The 17681-nt window shown below is 48.4% G+C and overlaps 1 protein-coding gene across 3 annotated transcripts in view; it reads right to left on the minus strand.

Moving 5' to 3' along the window:
* The window catches only part of RIOK2 (RIO kinase 2), a 52011-nt gene that overhangs the window by 25182 nt on the left and 9148 nt on the right, over window positions 1–17681 (minus strand). The window lies entirely within an intron of this gene.

Raw genomic sequence — 17681 nt, forward strand, 5'->3', positions numbered from 1 at the left:
GTCACTCCCAACGAGAATCGCAGCATCTTTAACTCTGCCACCTCCAGCTCCGCTTCCTGTCTTTTTGTCAGTGCCACCGCCTCCAAACCATACAACATAGCTGGTCTCACTACCGTCTTGTATACTTTCCCCTTCACTCTTGCAGCTACCCTTCTGTCACAAATCACTCCTGCAACTCTTCTCCACCCACTCCATCCTGCCTGCACTCTCTTTTTCACTTCTCTCCCACACTCTCCGTTACTTTGGACAGTTGATCCCAAGTATTTAAACCAATCCACCTTCCCCACCTCAACTCCTTGCAACCGCACCATACCACCACCCTCCCTCTCATTTACGCACATGTACTCCGTCTTACTCCTACTTACTAACATTCCCCTTCTCTCCAGTGCGTACCTCCACCTCTCAAGGCTCGATTCAGCCTGCTTCCTACTCTCCCTACAGATCATGATGTCATCCGCGAACATCATAGTCCACGGAGACTCCAGTCTGATCTCGTCCGTCAACCTGTCCATCACCATTGCAAACAGGAAAGGGCTCAGAGTCGATCCTTGGTGCAATCCCACTTTAACCTTAAACCGGTCCGTCATTCCTACCGCACACCTCACCGCTGTCACACTGTCCTCATACATATCCTGCACGATCCTCACATACTTCTCCACCACTCCCGACTTCCTCATACAATGCCACAACTCCTCTCTTGGCACCCTATCGTAAGCTTTCTCTAAATCCACAAACACACAATGTAACTCTTTCTGGCGTTCCCTATACTTCTCCATCAACATTCTCAAAGCAAACATCGCATCAGTGGTGCTCTTTCCTGGCATAAACCCATATTGCTGCTCACAGATCGTCACCTCTCCTCTCAACCGAGCTTCTACTACTCTTTCCCACAACTTCATGGTGTGGCTTAACAACTTTATCCCTCTGTAATTTCCACAGCTCTGCACATCACCCTTATTCTTGAAAATCGGAACCAGTACACTTAATCTCCACTCCTCCGGCATCCTCTCACTTTCCAAGACTTTATTAAACAATCTGGTTAACAACCCCACTGCCATCTCTCCTAAGCACTTCCATGCCTCCACTGGTATACCATCTGGGCCAACCGCCTTTCCACTTTTCATCTTCTTCATAGCAGTCCTCACTTCATCCTTACTGATCCACCCCACTTCCAGATTCACTATCTCCACCTCTTCCAACCTTCTCTCTCTCTCATTTTCTTCATTCATCAGCTCCTCAAAGTACTCCATCCACCTTCTCAACACACTCTCCTCGCTCGTCAGCACATTCCCATTTGCGTCCTTTATCACCCTAACCTGCAGCACATCCTTCCCAGCTCGGTCCCTCTGTCTTGCCAATCGGTATAAATCCTTTTCCCCTTCTTTTGTATCCAACTTCTCATACAGCTCGTCATATGCCTTTTCCTTGGCCTTTGCCACCTCTCTTTTTGCTTTTCGACGCCACTCCTTGTACTCCTGCCTACTTTCTTCATCTCTCTGACTATCCCACTTGTTTTTCGCCAACCCCTTCTTCCTTATACTTTCCTGTACTTCCTCATTCCATCACCAAGTCTCCTTATCTTCCTTCCTCTGTCCAGATGTCACACCAAGTACCTTCCTAGCTATCTCCCTCACAACTTCTGCTGTCGTTGCCCAATCATCCCACCCATCTTTACCACCATCCAACGCCTGTCTCACCTCCTCCTTAAATTTCACGCAACAGTCTTCCTCCTTCAGCTTCCACCATCTGGTCCTTGGTTCAGCCCTCACTCTCTTCCTCAACCTCACCTCTAAAGTCATCCTACAGACCACCAATCGATGCTGTCGAGCTACACTCTCCCCTGCCACAACCTTACAGTCACTAATCTCTTTCAGGTTGCATCTCCAACTTAAGATGTAATCCACCTGTGTGCACTTTCCTCCACTCTTGTAAGTCACCCTGTGTTCCTCCTTCTTCTTGAAATACGTATTTACCACTGCCATTTCCATTCTTTTTGCAAAATCTACCACCATTTGCCCGTCCACATTCCTCTCATTGACACCGTACCTACCCATCACCTCCTCATACTCTTTATTCCCTTCCCCAATATGCCCATTGAAATGTGCTCCAATCACCACTCTTTCATCCTTGGATACACTCTCCACCACTTCATCTAACTCACTCCAGAAATCTTCTTTATATTCCATCTCACACCCCATATGTGGGGCATATGCACTGATGACATTCATCATCACCCCTTCAATTTCAAACTTCACACTCATCACTCGGTCAGACACTCCCCTCACCTCCAATACCCTCTTGACATAATCTTCCTTCAGGATTACCCCGACACCATTTCTCCTCCCATCCACACCATGGTAGAACAGTTTGAAACCACCTCCAATGCTCCTCGCCTTACTCACCATCCACTTGGTCTCTTGTACACACAGTATGTCCACCTTTCTTCTCTCCATCATATCAGCCAACTCTCGCCCTTTGCCAGTCATCGTCCCAACATTCAGAGTTCCAACTCTCACCTCCACACTTCTACCCTTCCCCCTCTCCCACTGCCTCCGGACTCGCCTTCCCCGTCTCCTTCTCCTCCTTCGCCCAGCAGTAGCACAATTTCCACTGGTACCCTGCTGACCACCGGTACCGGTGGCGGTCGTTGGTAACCCGGGCCTCGACCGATCCAGTATGGAAATTCGTTTTGTTGTCCGCATAATGAAAACAATAAAAACGAAAACAATAAAAAAAAACGAAGTTCGTTATATCTCAGAGACTATGAGTCAGATATACATGAAACTGGTATGGTAGGTTCATGGTATGTCCTAGTTATGTGGGAGAAAGAACCGTTGCTATGGACCCCTCCGTTGCCTAGCAAGAGCCGAAAAACCTCGAAATGTGGGGGTATTTTAACGAAAAAACAATCTGCAGCATTAACCCTTGAAGCTCGAATCATGAATTTTCTTGTGCTTAATCCTCAGGTCATTCCCCATCAAACGGGCCCATCGCGTCAGGTTCTATTGGGTAGTCGACTACCCATGTCCACCTACCGGCTTGTATATATATATATATATATATATATATATATATATATATATATATATATATATATATATATATATATATATATATATATATATTGTTGCGGTTGAGGAAATTCGCAAACCACCATTCAGGTCTCGTAGGTGAGATATCTCTGTAAGTACATGTGTAGTTAGCCCCAAACCCGTTGTTTAGAGGGAATAAATGCGATTCATTCGGGCTGCGACCCTTTGAGATAGCCGTTTTTCAGTTCTATCTTTATTTTGAACCAATCACGTCTCAACCGCCATCACACAACAACGACCAACCACAACGCCGCTTCACAACAACAACAACGCCAACAGCCACGATCTTTACCTTCACAACTCGCTCCCGCAAACATCACATCACCGCCATTCCAAACGTCGCCATGGCCATAAACCACCACAATAAACCCTCCACCACCTTCGCCTCTCCTCCTTCTACCGCCATTCCCGCACCACTTGTGAGCACCGAGCATCAGGCTGTCCTGGACTCGTACAAGGTGCGCGCCGAACCGCGAGTGCAAAGTGCGGCCTTTCCGAGGAGAATTCGGATCAGGAATGATACACGCCCACTTCTGATCTGTCCATTCAGCAAGCGCGGGGCGGTTTGGCCCCGCCTCCAGGCGCGTCGGAGTAGAATCGGGATATGCAAATTCTCGGATCAGGGGAGACTCACGCCCCTTTTCCTCCGTCCAATGGGCGAGCGTGGCTCCACCCCCGAGCTCGTTCTGATCCAGAAATTTGCATATGGGTTCTCCTGCCGGCCTATAAAGCGCCGGGCGCGGGGCAAATTAGTCGGTCAGTTAGGGAAGAGTCAGTCTGGAGAGGTCGGAGAGCCGAGTGGAGCTCGCAGTCTGTCGGGGTTCGGAGTCTGTCGGGGAGCTGCAGAGAGGGGAAGCCTGGAGCTTAGAGCGCGGTCGAGTCGGGTTGGAGCGCGGAGTGAGTCAGGAGGCGAGGGCGTACGGGTGGTTTGCTGCAGTCGGCTGAGGAGAATTGGGGAGGAGACCGAATAGCTCGGGTCCGAGGCAAGGAAGACGGCGGTCGGCGACGAGCTCGCAGTGGAATCGCTTGTCGTGGGACCCAAGCAAGCCAACTATTCTCTTTCCCCAGAGCATCAACAATTCCCCCCCCTTTTTTTTTTCCCCATCGCTGAGATAGTGCGAAAAGGGGGGCCCCGTTCCCACCCCACTCCAAGCAGTGCCAACGAAACCCGCGAAGGAGCGCGGAGTCGGGGCACCGCCACATTTGCGGCTCATCACAAAGACACGGGTAGGATCCACCCGGTCTCGCGGCCCACAGGCCCCGTCTGCCCCCTTGTCTTTGAGGGTGGCCCTTTTCTTTTGCTTTTGAGTAAATGTGTTGTTGGCGCCATCTGTAAAGTAAAACTGGGTAAGTGTTGCCGTGTGCACGCGTAGTCGGTTGTAGATCTGCATTGTTGTGTTTCTTTTGTTACATCTACTTTTGGTGCATAATTGTTATAATTGTATATGTGTGCTCTCCATGTGCCGCGGAATAAATGTGCATGATGTTGAACTGTTTTTCCCGTTTCGCTTCGTCTTTTCTTTAATTGAATCTCCATCTTGCTTCACGTAAAGGGTTGGTAGTGGGCTTAATACGCCGGATAATTAATCGGAACCGTCGAGGCCAACGATAACACCGCTCGGTTATCCTGCTAGTACGGAACGGGTCGCATAAGTGGCCCGTGTCCGGAGTCGACCTGCGGCGAGGTGCGATCGCCCGGTCTACCCTCCGCGTGGGTACATAGGCAGGTCGAGTTTGGCGAACAACCCTATCCCACGCGGGGGGCCGATTGGCACGATCGTGGTGAGGCCGAAAGGCCCACCCGTGACTTGCTCCCGGCGTTAGTCCGAGAGGGTCACGACAGAATTGTCCGTCCGGTGGGCGACGTGCCGCGATTCGAGTTACGTGGCCGCTCGCACGCCGGCGGGCGCGAATTCGCAACAATATATACACATATACGTGTATATATATATATATATATATATATATATATATATATATATATATATATATATATATATATATATATATATATATATATATATATATATATATATATATATATATATATATTGTTGCGGGCCGGGGTCCGGTGGCGAGAACGAACACTTGGTGGGGGAAGTTACGTCATCTCCCACCAGACTCCCGGAATTGTCGGCCGTCGCTCACGGATAATTCCGTGACGCGGCGGGTCGCTTAACCGACTTCGACGCCAATACTTCAACCGCGTGGCGTAGGGTCTTTTTGTCGAGAATCAATTTACCTCATTAACCATGCGGTTTCGACCACCGGGGAACCACGCCCTCGGTACGCCTTGCCCGAACTGGGTCACACTACCAACTACGGTAGAGTACCAACTACCAACTCCGGATCGGATGCAGCCGAGCGGAACTACCAAGGACGTACCGGCTTGAATGAACAGATTATCGGGGATAAAGACCCGGCTAAACTCAGATCCGAACCATTCTGGACCAATGAAGGAAGAGACAAAAACGAACTGGGAACATTTCTGCAATAATTTATTTACAATCAACTTCCAAAAGAAGACACAGAGCAGACTTAAGTGGGAATAAAACTGGCAAGGTTTACAATTATCAAATAAAAACACTTCTGCAATTCTACTGAAAGATGGCGCCACACACTCAGACAAAAATAAACCCAGATGTATGGCAAAGGACCCCCGCAGCCAGAGAGGGAGGTGAGCTGAGGTCGCAGTTTTTTCGGGTACCTGAACGTTGGAGGGAAGGGATGCTCTGTGGTGCGGCACCTGTCAATGGTCGTGCGGCTCAGTCCACAGCTGCATGCGTGGAGACCGTGTCTGCGAAGGAGCCCGGGTCTGATAGAGCAGAGTCCGAGGCAGGGATCAGAGCTGCAGACAGGACCCAACGAGAGACCCGGTCAAGGTCGGGTTGAGGTCTTCCCAGCTCTCTCACACTCAAAATGAACGACCCCCAAAGAGCACAACCACTCTACGACCTTCCTCCTTTCTTTCGCTACCAGCCGACGAACTGTCTTACTCCAACGCTTCTCACTCCAACGCTTCTCACTCCAACGCTCTTCACTTCAATGCTTCTCACTCCAACGCTCTTCAATTTCCCGTCAGAAGGTTGCTTCGTTGATTTCCCGTCAGAAGGTTGCTTCGTCGATTTCCCGTCAGAAGGTTGCTTCGTCGATTTCCCGTCAGAAGGTTGCTTCGTCGATTTCCCGTCAGAAGGTTGCTTCGTCGATTTCCCGTCAGAAGGTTGCTTCTTCGATTTCCCGTCAGAAGGTTGCTTCTTCGATTTCCCGTCAGAAGGTTGCTTCTTCGATTTCCCGTCAGAAGGTTGCTTCGTCAATTTCCTGTCAGAAGGTTGCTTCGTCGATTTCCTGTCAGAAGGTTGCTTCGTCGATTTCCTGTCAGAAAGTTGCTTCGTCGATTTCCTGTCAGAAAGTTGCTTCATCGATTTCCAGTCAGAAGGTTGCTTCGTCGATTTCCCGTCAGACGGTTCCTTCGTCGATTTCCCGTCAGACGGTTGCTTCGTCGATTTCCCATCAGACGGTTCCTTCGTCGATTTGCAGTCAGAAGGTTGCTTCGTCGATTTGCAGTCAGAAGGTTGCTTCGTCGATTTCCTGTCAGAAAGTTGCTTCGTCGATTTCCAGTCAGAAGGTTGCTTCGTCGATTTCCTGTGAGAAAGTTGCTTCGTCGATTTCCAGTCAGAAGGTTGCTTCGTCGATTTCCTGTCAGAAAGTTGCTTCGTCGATTTCCTGTCAGAAAGTTGCTTCGTCGATTTCCAGTCAGAAGGTTGCTTCGTCGATTTCCCAAAGAAGGTTGCTTCGTCGATTTCCCGTCAGACGGTTCCATCGTCGATTTCCTGTCAGAAAGTTGCTTCGTCGATTTGCAGTCAGAAAGTTGCTTCGTCGATTTCCCGTCAGACGGTTCCTTCGTCGATTTGCAGTCAGAAGGTTGCTTCGTCGATTTCCTGTGAGAAAGTTGCTTCGTCGATTTCCAGTCAGAAGGTTGCTGAGCTGGCGACAGTTGGTGACGGCCTTGCAGTCTTACAGTTTCTCACAGCGCCTCAGCTTCTCACAGCTCCTAACAGCTGTCCGTCGGTTGTGGCTCCTGGTTTCTCCTGACGGTGGGTGATGCTCGGACCGTTGATGCTGGTTCTGCTCGAGACCTGCTCTTGGCGTACCTGATTCTTGGGGGTGATGTTGATTGGTGCTCGAGCCTGTTTGCGAGTGGGTGCACGGCAAGGCTGGGTGCTGGCAATGGACAGGGCAGGCTCACACATTTCAGAACGTTTTATTTGACGTACGATGACTTCTACTTGGTGAGCAAGACTAGATTTCTCTCTCCCCCGAATGATCTGCTGGGTACCCTTGTCTCTGTTTAATTGTTAAGTAAGGCATAGTGATAAGCACCTGCTCTTTCTCTTTTTCCATCAGTGCCTGGTTATTTATTTGCTTGCAATTATTTTGATTGATTTGTCCTGATTAATTCTTTATTTGCTTGCAATTATTTTGATTGATTTGGAATTTATTTATTTTTACCACACGGAAATAAAAAGTTATTTTTATTTATTTATTTATTTTCTTATTAATAAATTCTTTTGTTGACGTTCCAACTTGTCTGTGCTTGCGCTTTACTTCCATTTATCCAGCATTGTCCGAACCTAGATAGACTGGGAAGTAATTACCACACAAATTGACCTGTAATAGTCGGCATGCACCAGCGGTTAAACGCTCGAACGCCCTAATTAAGATCAAATCAAGATAAGATATGTGCATTGCCAAGGGTGCGCCCCCTGTTCAGGAAACCACGTGACCTCAAGTTAAATGGCAAAATTAGACGGTGGACACTGGAACTCGTTGTTAACTGATTGGCGTTTGCGGTTCTAAAGCAATCCACCGTACCACGAAATTAATTGTGAGCGGTGGCCCCAGGTCTGGCTCTTCCGAGGACAAACGGAAATTCAACCCCCTCATAATACACTCGGTACCCGTGGCAGTAACAAAATATGCGCGCGCACACGCACACACGTCTTTTAATGTTGAGTGGGGATTACCTTGGCTTGGTAGAATATGGAATAAGAGGGCAAGTACGCAACTTCTGCGATGTCAACTTTTCGCACCAATTTTGAATTTGTTTGAATAAAATTAGCAGACAGAGATACATCAAGACAAGCCGGGAGGCGACATGGCTGCTCGCTCTAGATGGAAAGCTGGCCGACGCGACTTGACGATATTCATGTACATGCTATCAATCAATTTCATTCTTTGACAATCGAATGGCCACGGCGCGATGATCAGAGTACAAATTAGCGAAAGTTAGAGTATGCATGTATCGGAGATTTTCGTAATTTGTATATTGTTCAGGAATCAGTACATGATCCAGCTGAGCAACGCCACGTGTCGGTCCATGATGGGAAGGAATGAGGTACAATTGAGTGCAGAAAGCATCAAATTTATTACGTCCGCTGGCTTGTTTTTTTATATGATGCTGTAAGACATTCTCCTTGGGCACAAAAAAAAAACAGGTCCCTCGGAGGTCCAGTTTCGGAGGTATTGATTTTTTTGTACAGTCCACAATAAGCGTACGATGTACGATAAAGTATTGTGACGTCCACTGGACTTGAACAGTCCCGCTAACGTAGAATGAGCCGAAACGATGGAGGCGGTTTATTTATTTATAACCCAAACATGGCGGTTCTAATCGCTCTACCGCAAACGGGACGAGGAAGGTGGCACGAGTCACTTTTCACTGAGTTGATGATGTTTATTTGTTTTTATTATTAACCAGAAATAACAAGACTCGGCAAGAAGAGGGATCCGGGGCGATTCGACGGGATGGTGTGGGATCGGGCGTGGGGAAAACACAGACAATTCCAATTAATATACAATTCTCAAACCCTCTAAGGCGCCAAGTACACACACACACACACACACACACACACACACACACACACACACACACACACACACACACACACACACACACACACACACACACACACACACACACACACACACACACACACACACACAAAACGTAGCTACTTCTGGTGGTCAGGCTGGACCGTGGTGTGGACGCAACTGTCCCTGGATCAGCGTCGGACGAGCTGGCCTTGCTCTCGTCGGGGGGCGGGCAGGAGAAACCGTGGTGCTGTCGACCTCCTGGTCCTGGCCCAAGTCCGCTCACAGCCGCCAGGGAACCAGTTCTGGCGCCAAATTGCGAGCAGGAGAGGGAGGCAGGTCCGCCCGCCGTTCGACCCCGTACTCCGAGTCAGCAGAACCCCAGAGCCAACCAAGGTGAGGCACCAGGCTCAGCAAGGCTCCAAGACACGATGAAGAACACGATCGAATCAGCACAACAACAAGTACGCTCTCCGCGCAACAGCCTTAACACCAAAAAAACCACGATCTTTTTGTCCCGATCTTCTTCCTCTTCCTTTTCGACCCCGAACAGAACCTTTTATCCTCCCGTCCTCGTCACTTCCAATCGAGCCGTTTTATTGGCCCACCGCCGTCGCCTTCCACCAATCGTGATCACGGGGCGGAGCCATCCGCAGCCCTGTCCTGTGACGTCACGGCCAGCCTCCAGGGACTACTAAAAGGGGTTTACGCAGACACACTTACCCTATCCCGTGTCCCTATCTAATTACGTGACAATTATCATTTCCCCCTTGAAGAAATGAACATTTACTAGACAGCTTATCACCACTGAATTGCTACTTATTACATCGAGATCCTGGTAAACTCGAACAGCATGGCATACCTAATTAAACATCCTAATTACCCTTTGAATGCAGACCCCCCCCTCAAACGTAACACTGCCCCCTCCTCTGGTACCGCAGCTCCTGCAAGGTATATCACAGGCACTACCGTACCAGCCTTAACACTGACTGACTCACACCTAATTCACCTAACGAAATAAAGTAGGAGGGGCAATGGGCAGCGAGTCGCAGCTAACTTACCTATCCTGCTTAATGTACTACCCACTTATGGCCTTATCCTCGCCTAAACAATCATTCGTTTTTTATTATTTTTTTATTTTATCACATGATAGCACTGAGCGAAGTTGCACTCCATCTTCTGGATCATCGCTCTTGCCCAGCACTCTTCCAATGATCTGGGGAGGGGAAACAAAAGGTTCCACAAAAACACAACACTTATACTTTACATTCCTACTCTAAGCCTTAACGACACTATTCACAGGATATTTACACTTGACCGCCTACCCCAGTGGATGCTAATAGACCCAGCGTTACCTGGGGAGCCAATTTTCAAATTTGCTTGCCCCAAAATTATGCGGACATCATGCCCTTGCTGCACCTGTCAAGTTGTGCGGGATCGAGTGGGACTCACACATCTTCACAACACTCACACCATGGTCATCATCACATTTCTAGGTCATGGTCCTCATTTTAATCATGCAGGCTGAATCCCGTCGTGGCCGTGGGGTGGTTTACCACAAGATGATGGGGGCATCTCAGGTGCAACCATGCCCACAGGTAAGCTTTAGTCCAACCCGGACGTTTCTCCGCCCCGCTCCCTTTGATTCCCTCCCCCCTGGTAGCCATCAGCTCTAATCCCGTACAACACTCTGGAAGGGGTCTCACTGGCTCCTCTGGCCTTCCTGGGTCGCCAAGGTCCTACCCGCCTTGGTCGCCCAACCAGACCCTCTCCCAGTTGCCTCCAGACACTGTCACCATTAGCCACCAGGTGGTGAATCTCCTTGAAGGGGGTCGCAATTCACGCTCACTGTGAGCTTCAGCAATCCCTGTGGACAAGCACATCATCCCCACCCACAAAACCCACATGACTCCCCCACCCCATCGGCCTTACATGTGACACCTGCATTTCTAACACTTCGCCGACCATGACCTTCCCTGTTACCACACCATGTCCAATAAAAAATCAATGTGTGCACCATACATTTCACTTCTTAACTTAAAACAACTCACACAGCACTTCTCACCCGATCCACGCACCAGCCATTGGACAGCCACTTGTGCCCGCTTTGTTACCAATTACCCACTGTCCCGATTGTCACTCTAAAATCCAGCAGAACTTACAAACCCATGCCAATTTTCCCACAATTCATTTTTTTCCACCAAAGGAGGGCACTTCGCCACAATCTCAGCAGCCGAGCATGGCCGTATATGCTCAGCCCAATCTAGTCTCCCCGACCCCCGACAGTGATTTCCGGACTCGACCTATGTAAGGGCACCTCGGATAGACCTAGCGGTTCAGCAGGAGGATTCACCCTCTCCGAGTCTAAAAGTCTATTGGAGGGTCCTCCATCGCCGGGTACCGGCAATATCGTTGCATGTGTCCTCTTCGCCCGCACCGGAAACAACTCCCCATAAAAGGCCCCCTTGAGTATCGGTGAAATGTCTCTTCCGGTTCCGGACCCCCTCGGCCATAATCGAATTGCTCTATTGGCTGGGCTGGATCCCGCCGCTTTGGCGCACTAACTACCGGATTACCCTTTATCAAACTCGACAGTTTCTGGCAAATTTCCTGAAACATTTGGGTAATGCCAATTTCTCCCAGCCTCTCTCCTTGATCCTGGATCTCCGCCTGTCGGACCGTCACCGATGGCCTCTCGGGCACCTGACCCGGCCGCCTCCACGAGGCCAGCCTGGCTGCACACTCAGCCGCTCGGTGAACGGTGGGTGGATCCTGAAGCTCCACTAGCGCTCGGACCTCAGGGTCCGGAAGAGCAGCTAAAAATTTCTCTAGTGCCAGTCTGTCCCACGCCTCCACTGTAAGGTCCCGATACGCGATCCTGACTGATTGGTAAATGTCCTGTGTCAGCTCCTGCACTGTCTCACCTGGCTTTAATCTGCGGTGCTGGAGCTGGGCCCGCACCAGATCACAGTTTGCCGCGAACCCAAACCGACGGCTCAACGCCTCGCAAATGTGGGAGCTGGTCAACATCCCCTCCGTGATAACGTTTAACACATCTGCGGCTGGTCCCCGCAACGTTGCCACCAAATTCCCTGTACGTTCCTGCTCATTCCACCCGTTTAGTCGGGAAATGCACTCAAATTGTGTCAGAAAAGCTTCAACGCTCCCTGACCCGTCGAAATTTACCAGGGGGATCACTTTTATGGTGGCCCGCTTCTCAGTTTCTCCCTTGTCCGAATCCAGCCCAGGGATCAAACACCCTTGTGGCTGCGTATCCAATTTCGGAGCCCACTGTGGCCAAAGATGTTTTGTGGTGAGGGTCTCATGGGTCAATTTTGCCTCCTGTTCCAAATGTTGAATGGACCGATTCACCTCTTCCCGCAGGATCTTCTGGGCCCGCACAACCTCCTCCAAGGCTCCGTCGCGAGTTTGTAGCTGCTCCTCAACCAACCCGGACACTCTACTTACAAAAGACAGCTCTACCAGGCCTTTATCCAAGACTTCATCTTGGCTCATAATTTTATCTTGTTCGTCCAAACGAGCCTCCAATCCTTTTACCTCCTCCGCCAAATTCATCCCTTGCTTCCTCAGCTCTCCCCACTCTTCAACCTGCAGCTGCATACGAGCATCCACACAGGCACGATGACGTTCCAGGCTTTCATCCACTTTATCAACCCGAATGTTCATTGCATCAATTTTATCTACCAATTTTTTTTGTATATTTTCCCCCTCCAATGTAATTTCTACCTTTGTTTCCTCCAATCTATCCTCGAATTTACTTTGTATTTCTCCCAATTTAACATCCACACACTCCTGCATCTCAGTTTTCATTTTCTCCATCTTTTCCCCCAATTCATCCCTCATTAAATCAATCCGTGCACCCAACTGTTCCCCCATTACCCCCAATCGATCCGCCATCTCTGCCCCCTGTGCCGTCATTTTTGCCCTCTGTGTCACGAATTGATTTTCCATTTGTGCCGTCATTTCTGCCCTCTGTGTCACGAATTGATTTTCCATTTGTGCCGTCATTTCTGCCCTCTGTGTCACGAATTGATTTTCCATTTGTGCCGTCATTTCTGCCCTCTGTGTCACGAATTGATTTTCCATTTGTGCCGTCATTTCTGCCCTCTGTGTCACGAATTGATTTTCCATTTGTGCCGTCATTTCTGCCCTCTGTGTCACGAATTGATTTTCCATTTGTGCCATCATTTCTGCCCCCTGTGCCGTCATTTCTGCCCTCTGCGTCACGAATTGATTTTCCATTTGTGCCGTCATTTCTGCCATTTGTGCCCCCTGTGCCGTCATTTTTGCCCCCTGTGCTGTAATTGCACTCATTAAACGTTCCAACATTGTCCAGATCGTCATCGTGCCGGTTTCCGGCGCTGCCGGCTCCGTTACGGGCGATGAAGCACGGTCCACGCTCGGAATGGGGGAGGTTCCAACCCTACCCCCGTCTCTCCCTTCTTCCCCCGACTCGCTGTCAGACACGTGGCCTTCCTCCTCAAACATCTGCACATCCGCCATGGTGCAGAAGTCCCATTTGCCGCCAATTAATTTAAATTTGAAAAATCCCGCCAAAATTTTCCCGCGCTCGCGCGCTTTTCTGTAGTAATTTTATATTCCAATTCGTGGCGAGATTTTAATCTTGGTATATTCTCCCGATACCAAATATAATTTAGAGGGGTTCGAACATCCAACACCCTGACACCAATGTGACGTCCACAGGACTTGAACAGTCCCGCCAACGTAGAATGAGCCGAAACGATGGAGGCGGTTTATTTATTTATAACCCAAACATGGCGGTTCTAATCGCTCTACCGCAAACGGGACGAGGAAGGTGGCACGAGTCACTTTTCACTGAGTTGATGATGTTTATTTGTTTTTATTATTAACCAGAAATAACAAGACTCGGCAAGAAGAGGGATCCGGGGCGATTCGACGGGATGGTGTGGGATCGGGCGTGGGGAAAACACAGACAATTCCAATTAATATACAATTCTCAAACCCTCTAAGGCGCCAAGTACACACACACACACACACACACACACACACACACACACACACACACACACACACACACACACACACACACACACACACACACACACACACACACACACACACACACACACACACACACACACACAAAACGTAGCTACTTCTGGTGGTCAGGCTGGACCGTGGTGTGGACGCAACTGTCCCTGGATCAGCGTCGGACGAGCTGGCCTTCCTCTCGTCGGGGGGGGGGGCAGGAGAAACCGTGGTGCTGTCGACCTCCTGGTCCTGGCCCAAGTCCGCTCACAGCCGCCAGGGAACCAGTTCTGGCGCCAAATTGCGAGCAGGAGAGGGAGGCAGGACCGCCCGCCATTCGACCCCGTACTCCGAGTCAGCAGAACCCCAGAGCCAACCAAGGTGAGGCACCAGGCTCAGCAAGGCTCCAAGACACGATGAAGAACACGATCGAATCAGCACAACAACAAGTACGATCTCCGCGCAACAGCCTCCACACCAAAAAACACGATCTTTTTGTCTCGATCTTCTTCCTCTTCCTTTTCGACCCCGAACAGAACCTTTTTATCCTCCCGTCCTCGTCACTTCCAATCGAGCCGTTTTATTGGCCCACCGCCGTCGCCTTCCGCCAATCGTGATCACGGGGCGGAGCCATCCGCAGCCCTGTCCTGTGACGTCACGGCCAGCCTCCAGGGACTACTAAAAGGGGTTTACGCAGACACACTTACCCTATCCCGTGTCCCTATCTAATTACGTGACAATTATCATTTCCCCCTTGAAGAAATGAACATTTACTAGACAACTTATCACCACTGAATTGCTACTTATTACATCGAGATCCTGGTAAACTCGAACAGCATGGCATACCTAATTAAACATCCTAATTACCCTTTGAATGCATACCCCCCCCCCTCAAACGTAACAGTATTTTAGCTGTTGCTAAGCAATGGAGGTGTGCATAGCAACCATTCATTTTTGTGTACATGCCAGCCACATTGTACACATTTCACCCAAGTTTCATCAAAATCAGACTCTTTCTCTTAGAGATATTCGCAATTAACAGTTTCTGAAATGTTCGACATGTACTCGCCCAAAACCTTTCTCCTCCTACAAATATTTTTTGTTAGGGCTGCAAATTGGCATGAAGGGAGCGAGATAGATTGCACATAGAACTCTAAGCTTCGATTTTCGATTTATTTTGTTTCGATTTTTTGACCACTTTAAAAGGGCCGTTGCGATGCCGTTGCTCAGGCCCGGGGTCCCATATTCGAAAGCACACGATTCCCAGAAATATTGGTTCTACCTCCCAAATTTCATTGGAATCGGTTGAGTGGTTTAGCCCCTAGGCTTGACCAAAGTTTCGCGGACAGACAGATGGAAATGTCCAGAATAAGGGTACTCTAGCGAGCAGCCAATAATTGAAAGGGAAAGTTCTGGTGTCTTTTGTGATCAGTGTGAAAGGAAAAGTTTTTGGTCACGAAACGGTGGCACTAACAGGGAGAAAACAACAGAGGTTAGAGGTCTGTGAGAACAACTGGGTCAGGAGGATTGCAGGAGTGAAGAGGGTGGATAGAAGGAGGATGGATGAACTGAGGGAGGAGATTGGTGTGCAGATGAGCTTGATGGGGAGATTGGTAAAAAGTTGGCTGAAGTGGGCTGGACAGTTGGTGGAGTAAGGCAGGAGGAAAAGAGGTAAATCATGGTTGAGATGGGAAAATTGTGTGATGAGTGATATTAATAAGGTAGGGGTGGTTGGACAGTGGAGATAGTTGTCTGTTTACAGGGAATAGTGGAGGAGTATTGTGGTCAAGGCAGGACAGACGTTTGGTACTCTTGGCAATGCCGGATTTACCTTCTCTGCCGCCATCGGCCAATTTTCAAAACCACCTCACTCAACCTTACTCAATACAAACTAGATCAGATCTAGTCTTTTGTGTGCTGATGCTGCGGGTTTTTTTTCAGCTTTCCAGTTTCATTAGTATGAGGGCATGCTGAAAAGTAATTTTTTTTACCTCGTACTTTTTTCACTTCAAAACGGGTAAGGATATTTCAATGAAACAAAGACACAACATCAATCTTAAGCCTAGTGTTGGCTGAATGGTTAAGGTGGCTGCCTTAAGATGTTATGGTTTTGAATTTGAGCCCCTGTCGTGCTGTTATATAACAAGTGGGTTGACTTCCGACGTTAGCAAAATGAGTACCAGCTTACTGGCAACCGGGGCCACTGCATCAGCGACAAAGCCGTGTTCCAAGCAACGATGGAATCAGCAGTCCCAGGCTGCATATGATATAATAATAACAATAATAATACGACATTGATAATTATTCCACCATGGTGCATATTTACTTCTCAACAGAATCAACACTGCGATCAACACATTTCTGTCAACGTTCAAGCAGTTTTGTGATGTCGTTATGATAGCACTTTGTGTTCAACTGAAAGAACCAGCACTTCACAGTGGTCTTGACATCATCTTTTTGGAAGAGATGAAAATCTGACGGAGCTAAGTCGGGGCTGTATGATTGATGCTGTAAGATGGTGAAACCGAGACGACAAACTGCTTCAGTCATTCACGCAATTGTATGAGGCCATGCATTGTCATGCTGTGTCTGCATGTCAGGATTACTCTCCGAATCCATGCTTTCAATTTCTTTCATTTCAATGTGGCACTCAGCTCAGATGTCGATTGCTGGAATTTTCGTCCTCCAGCAATCCTCAATTATCAAAGCTGAATGGAATTTGTGACGCGCAGAGTGGCATAAAATGAGTTATTAAAATGAAATCAAGAGACAAGCCACAAAGACAGACCTTGCGCACAGAATACGGAGTAAAACAAAAATAAACGATTCTACTTATTTCCAGAAAAACGATCCCCCCTATCAAATTGATGAATTAGAAAATCTTAATCACTCTTTTCACCGCGGGGCATGCACAATGCCAAGGCCCATTAATCCGGGGCGGTGCCAATCAACTACCGACGTCAGTGCATCCATTTTCCACTGACGATGACTTTCTGCTTTGGAAATGCTTTTCAAAGAAGTACAATTTTGTGTGGACACAGGCAGTTTTCACAAGTTATAAAACCACAGATACGGCCGATTCACCGTTTTTGCCGCCCTAACTTAATTTGCTGCCCTCGGCCTGAGCCTCGGTGGCCTATATGGAAATCCAGCCAAGACTGTTGGACCTCCCTCACCCCTTATAAAGGGAAGAGATGGAAGACGAAGACAAAGTGATAAATCACCATATTTGTTCAATCCACCATCGCTTCACTCTTGGTTCCTTCAGAAAACGATAAAAGCTGCATGTATGACTCTCCAATTGGCAATTGCAATCTGGAACGAAACACTGTACAATCTTCACAAAGCTACCGCAGCTATATTCTACGGCAGTGTAAAACCAGGCCATGCACCGTCATGTCAATGTGACATCATCGCCTCAGAGCTCTTTTGTGATGTATTCATTTTTAAATCCAATTAAAAGTAATTTTTTTGTTATGATACAAATGCAATACCCAACAGAGAATATCACTTCCTTTAGTTGGAATAATTGTAATTGCTTCAGTCATAACAGTGCGAGGCACGGTGACATTTATCAACATTTTTGGGGATGAACAAAACTGCGATTTTGAAATCTCTCGATGTGGTACTTCACGATTTATTTTAGCGCATTTTTCATTCTTGTTAGTTGTGAAAATGCTCGAGAAT

The sequence above is a fragment of the Eptatretus burgeri genome, chromosome 4, assembly GCF_056783735.1.
Source record: "Eptatretus burgeri isolate ZD-2024b chromosome 4, Ebu_testis_v1, whole genome shotgun sequence".
Classification (NCBI taxonomy): domain Eukaryota; kingdom Metazoa; phylum Chordata; class Myxini; order Myxiniformes; family Myxinidae; genus Eptatretus; species Eptatretus burgeri.